The following is an 8,186-nucleotide window of genomic DNA, read 5'->3' as shown; positions in this document are numbered from 1 at the left end:
CATCTATATACGATGTGTCCCTGTCGGGGGGAGAACCTTGATAAATGTTACTAAAATGGCCTTTGAGAGTTTCTAACTTTTGATTCACGTTAGATATACTAACACCATTTACGGAAATATCCGTTGCTTTTGACTTATTTTTCTATCCTGTAATATTAAAGATCTTCTTATATGCCCAACGGCCAGGCCTAATTTCTTTTAATTTTGAGTTGAAAATGTTGACCTGCTCTAATTATACTTGCTCCTTAATTATTACCTTTATTAAATCGATTTGTTTCGATATCAATAAATAGTCTGGATGGCTTCTATTTAAGGTTCGGGCAAAAATTCTTTTTAAATCTTTTTGCCAATTATATTTAATGCGAAGCAATGTCTTTAATTTATCTGACGGTACGAATTTAGAGTTACCCCTTTTAACCTCTTTTGAATGCAGACTTACTACGAAATTAAGAGTCGTCACAAATTCCTCTATGTAATAGTCAATTTCACCATTTGTCAGATTTCGGTTGATTGGTGGATAATGATACAGCAAAGAGTTAGTGATATCCCGTTTAAACGAATTCCAATTGGTATTCTTAAATGAGACAAAGTTTTCTGGCGTTTGCAGAATAAAATCAAATTGCGAAAATGACAGCTGAATTTCAGAGGCAAGTGATCCGAAAATGTGGGTAATGTACTTGTTGTGAAATTTTGGTTACCAACTATATTAGCACTAACAATAAAATGGTCTAAATGTGATGAGCATCTCGGATAAGTGGGATATGAATCACAAATTCTAGTTACATTTAAGTTCTCAGAATTTGAGAGAACCTCAGCTTTATAATTATTAACTGTAACCATGTAACATGTTTAGCGTTCAGATCTCCTCCCATAACTAGTCCAGCAAAACTTCGAGAAATATTTAGAATTGTTGACAACCCATTACATATAAACCTACGATCAGAATTGGTAGGGAAATAAACAGATCCACACAACATTTTTTGTACTGTTCCATTTATCAGAACGTTAATTTCTACAAATATATTTGGAAATCTCAAACCAGGAATTGATACTTCTGAATAAGAAATACTCTTCTTAATAGCTATGCCCACTCCAACGGAACTCTTGTCCCTTAAACATATAAAATTGTCTAAATATATATTGGTTTCTTCAGGCAAATGTAACTCCTGGAGAAACGCTATATCAACTTTACCTTTATCCAAAATTACGTTAAGTTCCAGCTTTCTAACAATGTTGACAAGGGAGCCAACATTGAACGTAACTATGTTCAAAGAATTACGATTGGTACCCATCATGGACAACTTGCAATAATTTCAAGCATTCAGCTTGTTCCTTCGACATTTGTTTGTAGTTGTTCAAAAAATCCTTGATCCTATCCTCTATAGAAAAATTCCTGAATTAAAGGAGGCTTTTCCTGCGTGTCATGTACACTAAGAACGTTAGCAAATGTTCTATTTTCACTAACCAAGCTTGGACCATTTAAAAAACCTGTCACATTTCTTATCGCTGTCATTTTCCGTGCTTTGGATTCATCAGCAATTTTGTTTCTATAAGAAATGAAATTCTTATAAGAGCTACAACCCCTACAGTTTTAATTTAATTTTAAATTTTCTTTAGCCTTGAAGAGTTTTGTTTAAATTCATTTTTGTTTAACTCATAAAAAAAGGTTCATTACGATTTAAGTTAAATTTTTCTTCTTTCGATTTGTTTTTAATTCTCATGTTGGTGTTTTTCTGTTTATTCATTATTGTTTCATGCACAACAGAATATAGATATGAATACGGGTGCTGTATTCCTTTATTAATAAATATCATCTTCATCACCAATATGAACTTGTATTTTTGTTTACTGGTTACTAGAGCCACACATCCAGTCTTCTTCGCAGGTAAAGTAAAAAGGAAAGATCTTCCTGTCGATTTCTCCCAGGAAAAAGATCTTCGTGCTATCTTATTTTTCTCTCCGTTTCTCTGTTCTTCCCCCCTTCTGTTAAGCTGTAAACAGATACAACGTTTGGGTAAAGTTTTGTGTCGTTTTGGCCGTTTTTACACTGTTGGGCATGATGCCGAAAAATTCAAATTCATTTGAAATATATGCCGGCAAACAGATAAACGCTGGACTTTGGTATCGTCGTCGCCCTGTTGTTGTTGTTTTTTTCTCGACGCCCAACGCAAAACTTTAATCAAACGTTGTATCTGTTTTCAGCTTTAGAGTTACCAACTTATCGTCGAACAGCTGTTTTTGATGAAGGATTAGTGCTGTCAATCATTTTTCTTCTTCTTACTTTCGCCCATTAACCTTCAAAGGGCGCACCCCACAAAGTGTTGTTAACAATCTTTTTGTGTGTGCAGTGTCAAAGTGTCGTTCGTTGTTTATTTAAATAGAAATCGTTCCTGTGTAGCACTGGCCGGCCAAGAGACGAGTTGGAGGTCGGTGCATTTTATTTTTTATATTATTTGCCGAATATGAGTCTGCGCCTGTTGGAGACCATTGTAAACCCTGGTAATTGTTGCGTTGCTGCATATCTCTGGTTTTTGTTGCAGTATTTTAAAGGCCAACTCGTCAGTTATTTTGTGCAGAACAAAGGAATTGTTGTTGCCGCCATACCAGAGAACAGTTTGCCGGCATAAAGATTGTGCTACAATCTTCTGTGGTTTTGCACCTTTGAGCCTCCACCTGAAAGGAAAATAAATAAAGCAATCATTAGGATAGATTTGTTGAAATACAGGTAATATTGTACCTTTGTGTCGTCCTGTGTTTATAAACTCAATAGATGTCATCAAATCGGTCACTCGTAGTGCTGTAAAAAAGAGAAATACAGGAAGTCATTAGTAAATATTGATAGAAACATAAAAACTTAATATTTCTCACTTTTAAAGAAAAATAAATAAAACATTTTTTATATAGGAATACCTTTAGATTTAAGTAGAGTTAAAAAAGTGTGTAAAAGGAATAATACCCCGATTGGTCTTGTAAGGCTAAGGCGGATCATTTAGATGTTTGTAGTAGTCCTGGTTTTTATATTATTTCGAGTCGCAGATTTTGAATAGGGACTATTGCATCGATTAAGAGAGCTCTTTTAATAGTTGACTAGAGTATAGTTTTGGCGATAGAAAAAGGACGTTATCAAAAACTAGGATCGAAATTTCATCTACAGTATTTCCCGGATATAAGCACTGTGGAAAATGCAAGCAATGCAGTGGATATAAGCGGGGGATACATATATCGAAATGCCGTTTATAAGCACAATTAGTGCTTATATACAAATCCTGCTTGTATATAAGCACTAATTGTGCTTATAAACGTGGTGCCAACGTGGTGCAATGGTATGCACACCCGCCTTGCACGCTGAAGGTCGTGGGTTCGATTCCCCGGCCAGTCAAACATCAAAATTTTCAACGTTGGCAAAATACCCCTCAGTAATGTTGGCGACATTTCCTGAGTATTTCAGCCATGTAAACTTTTCTACAAGTGGTGTCTTAGGACACGCCGTTCGGACTCGGCGATAAACTGTAGGTCCCATATCATTGAGCTAATATGAATCGGGGTGCACTCATTGATATGAGAGAAGTCTCCCTTGTCCCTTCTGGGATGTGTGTGGAACAATTATATATATATTATACAAATCCTGCTTATAAGAACTATCAGTGCATATATAAAAATCCCCCATATACAAATTCTCATTAAAATTGAAATTTATTCGTTTTTAGTCAACCAAAAAAGAAAACCATTTCATTCATAAGAAATCATCCCACATCTTTGTTTAGTACTAGGCTCGTATATCAATATAAGTTACGTATATTTAAAGAGAGAAGAATTTTAATTATTTTTATTCTTAAACAAGTAAAAAAGCGTTAAGTTCGGCCAGACCGAACCATGAAATATTCTGAAATAATACAGAATAATTAGTTTTCTTGCTGTTACGAAAGCACAAATATCCACAATTTCAGACAGAGAAGACTTTTGACCACTGAGAACTCCAAATACCTAATTTTAGCTAATTCGGTCAGCTAAAAGTTTGAAAATACTTGAAATCGGGCGGTAACGTTATTTGGGGCTATACCAAAACTCAAACTGCAAACAAAAGACTCATTTTTCCGAAATTTCAGTATTATATCTCTATTTTTGTGGATGCTATAGTGATTACCACAGGCGGAGGAACTGAAATGCATAGATCGAATCCGAATTTTACCCTGATAAAGAATTTTTATATTTTATGATTATTTCAATAAGTTACTTACTTACTTACTTAGTTAGCCCATTACAGAACATTTGTTCCATAGACCGAACTAAGAAAAGATCTCCATTCCTCTCTGTTTTTCGCTTGACTTTTTGGAATACCGCGCCTTTCCATTTCTTCATCCACTTGTTTGCTCCATCGAAGCTTAGGCCTGCCGATTCTGCGTGCGCCGCCATGGGGCATGTATTCATACGCCTTTTTAGCGGGTTCATCATCGCTCATTCTCATGATATGGCCTAACCAACGCAATCGTTGCATCTCGATACGTTTAACTATATTCATGTCTTTGTATAGCTTATATAGCTCGTGGTTCATACGACGTCGATATTCACCGTCAACGCAAATCGGCCCGTAGATCTTTCGAAGAATTTCCCTCTCAAACACACCAAGCACTGCCTTATCTGCTTGCGCAAGTACCCATGCTTCGGAGCCATACATTAGCACGGGTAGTATCAGCGTTTTGTATAGTGTTATTTTTGTTTGACGAGATGTGGCTTTGTTTTTAAATTGCTTACTTAGACCATAGTAGCATCTGTTGGCCAATACAATTCCTCTTCTTATTTCACAACTGATGTTTTTTGTTGTGTTTATGGCAGTGCCGAGGTAGACGAAGTCTTTAACTACCTCAAAATTGTAGGTACCAACTTCCACAGTTGGTCCGAGCTCTATGGACGCTTTGCGCGTCGACACCATCAATTTGGTCTTTTCGCCGTTTACCGCCAGACCCACTTTCGCAGATTCTGCTTCGACCTTCCTAAAGGTATCAGTTACTTCCTTTACTGATCGTCCCATGATGTCTATGTCATCAGCATAGGCAAGTAACATGTGGCTATTGGTGTAAATTGTGCCATTTCTTTTGACATTTGCATCTCGTATTACCTTTTCCAGCAAAATGTTGAATAGGTCACACGAAAGGCTGTCTCCTTGTCTGAAACCTCTTTTGGTACAAAATTCTTCGGAGAGGTTCTTTCCAATTTTAACTGAGGACCTAGTATCAGTTAAAGTCATCTTACAAAGCCGGATGAGCTTTGCGGGGATACCAAATTCAGACATTGCGTGGAATACCTTTGATCGGAGGGGACTGTCGAATGCTGCTTTATAATCGACAAAAAGGTGAAATATGTCGACCTGCATCTCTTGGGTCTTCTCTAGGATTTGCCGCAGGGTAAATATCTGGTCAATGGTGGACTTGCCAGGTCTAAAGCCACATTGGTATGGTCCAATTATTTCGTTGACCATTGGCTTTAGTCGTTTGCACAATATCCCTGACACTATCTTATAGGCAATAGGGAGAAGACTTATGCCCCTATAGTTTGAACATACAGTCTTATCTCCTTTCTTGTGGACGGGACATAGGATGCTCAGGTTCCAATCGTCGGGTACGCGTTCTTCCTGCCAGATGGTGCTAACTAGCTGATGCATACACCTTATCAGCGCGTCGCCTCCGGTTTTAAACAGCTCGGCTGGTAAGCCATCGGCTCCTGCTGCTTTATTATTCTTCAGCCGGTTGATTGCTGTTTTTACCTCATCTTGGCCGGGCGGTATACATTCTATACCATCTTCTGGGATTGGATCTGTGGTATCATCGTCTTCGCTACTATTGGATACCAGCAGATTGGAGAAATGTTCGTTCCATATCCTGAGCACGCTATCTGTATCTGTTACCAGATTACATTGCTGGTCTCTACAGGAGGATGTGCCTGTACCAAAGCCATCTGTTTGATGTTTCACTCTTTGGTAGAATTTTCGGACTTCATTCTGGCTCCTGTACATCTCGAGTTTTTCACACTCCCGCTTTTCCATTTCTCTCTTTTTCTTGCGGAAAAGACGTTTCTCTTCTCTCCTTTTCTCCCGATATCTCTCTAGCGCGCTACGCGTTGCTACTGATTGCAAAGTAGCTCTATATGCCGCATTTTTCTCTTCGGTAGCAGCACGACACTCCTGGTCATACCATGAATTCCTTTGTGGAGGTCTTTGGAATCCAAGTATGGATTTTGCGGCTGTTTGCATGGAGTGGGCAATATGTTGCCATTGTGTTGTTATGGGGACAAGGAGTGCTCGCGTTAAGCAATTGGGCTAGTTGAGTGGAATATGCTGTGGCTATCTGTTGTTTTTGCAGCCTATCGATGTCCAACTTCCGCGTTGAGTCTTTATTTGCAACGTTTAGACGGGTACGTACCTTAGCTGTAACAAGGTAGTGGTCCGAATCAATGTTTGCGCCTCGGAACGATCGTACATCCAACACGCTGGATGAATGTCTTCCATCTATTACAAAATGATCAATTTGATTACTTGTTCTTTGATCTGGAGACAGCCAGGTGCCCTTATGAATATCGAGATGATTAAATTTGGTACTGCTAACTACCATGTTTTTTGCAGCTGCAAAGTCTATCAGCCTCATACCATTGTCAGATGTTTCACTGTGGAGACTGAATTTCCCGACTGTTGGGCCAAAGATATTCTCCTTTCCAATTTTGGCTTTAAAATCGCCTAGAATGATTTTAATGTCATGGGCAGGGCAACGGTCGTATGTTTCTTCTAAGCGCTCGTAAAATATATCTTTGGTCTGTTCATCCTTTTCTTCAGTGGGAGCATGAGCGTAAATAAAGCTGATGTTGAAGAATTTAGCTTTTATTCGAATTGCAGCAAGTCTTTCATTCACTGGGGTGAAGCTGGATACTAGATGTTTTAGTCTCCGACTAACTACGAATCCGCAACCAAACTCATGCTTTACGTCATGGCAGCTATAATACAAACGGAAAAACAATGTTAATATACCCTTCGTACTATGGTGGAGGGTATAAAAAGTCCGTTATTTTTGTCTGTGCGTTGTTCAAAATAGAATTGCTCTATGTTTTCTATTTCATGGAGCAATTTATTGACAGGAAATTTTGGAAATTTCATTTTCTGCACAATCGTTCTCATCTAATTCATTATTCTACGACATAACTTCTCTGACTTCCTTGGATCTCCATAACATTGTAGGTTGTTACTGCTCGTCTAAAATCACATTGTATGTAAATACAAAAAAACATGCCTTTTTAAATGTCAACAATATTCATTGATTTTTTTTAAATTTTCAACGGTGGCAAAATACCCCTCAGTAATGTTGGCGACATTTCCTGTGTATTTCAGCCATGTAAAACTTCTCTATAAAGTGGTGTCGTAAGACACGCCTTTTGGACTCGGCGATAAACAGTAGGTCCCATATCATTGAGCTAATATGAATCGGGGTGCACTCATTGATATGAGAGAAGTCTCCCCTGTCCCGTCTGGGATGTTTGTGGAACAATTATATATTATATTAATATTCATTGATTTTCTACATTAGTCAATAATTTTTTGCCTCTTTTGCCACCGCCATAGCCAGCCAGTAGATGGAGTAAATGGCTTATTTATTTTTATTGCAATTAGTTCAGTCAGGTTTCTCTAAAATCATATTGCCTGAAAGACCAGCTCCAAAAGAACGCATTTCGAAGACTGCCTGCTCATTTTGCGTTTTATATTGAGATTTCTTGGCTAGTATTTCTCCACATAACTGTCGTTTTATTATCCAAATTATTTTGAGTCGGTGCATATAAAAGAATTTTTTAGACCAACATGAAAGAATGATGACAAAATTTCAAGTGCTTATAAGAGGTAAATGCATATAAGCGAAATAATGTCAATGTATTTTGAACAAAAAATAACATTTGCACAAATTTCTGTGCTATTTGGCGGGAAATGCTTATATCCGGGGTGCATATAAGAGGGAAATACTGTATTTGGTTTCTCGTGTTGAATAAGCTATTGGTATATTTTTATCTAGGTATTGTTCCCTTGTTTGTGTTTTTTATATTATTGTTATTACAAAATTAAGAAGATATATGTATATTTTTGTGGATGATCAAATCAATAAACCCATCAATGTATTGTTTGTTTACTTGTTGAAGTGAATGTAGAAAAAATG

At 37.5% G+C, this 8,186-nt stretch overlaps 1 protein-coding gene across 2 annotated transcripts in view; it reads left to right on the top strand.

Moving 5' to 3' along the window:
- Positions 1-2,325: 2,325 nt before the first annotated feature.
- The window catches only part of TfIIB (transcription factor IIB), a 40,431-nt gene continuing 34,570 nt past the window's right edge, over positions 2,326-8,186 (top strand). The window contains exon 1 of one of the 2 annotated variants that reach the window (XM_073968679.1): positions 2,326-2,499. The gene's annotated coding sequence lies outside the window, so the exon portion shown is untranslated. Of the gene's footprint in view, positions 2,500-2,605; positions 2,726-8,186 lie in introns of those variants that run through there. The other variant, XM_073968678.1, reaches the window with a different exon arrangement.

This window comes from Musca autumnalis, unplaced genomic scaffold (assembly GCF_047663935.1).
Source record: "Musca autumnalis isolate F117 unplaced genomic scaffold, ASM4766393v1 scaffold_2, whole genome shotgun sequence".
Taxonomy (NCBI): Eukaryota; Metazoa; Arthropoda; class Insecta; order Diptera; family Muscidae; genus Musca; species Musca autumnalis.
This window is presented reverse-complemented; position numbering and strand designations above follow the sequence as displayed.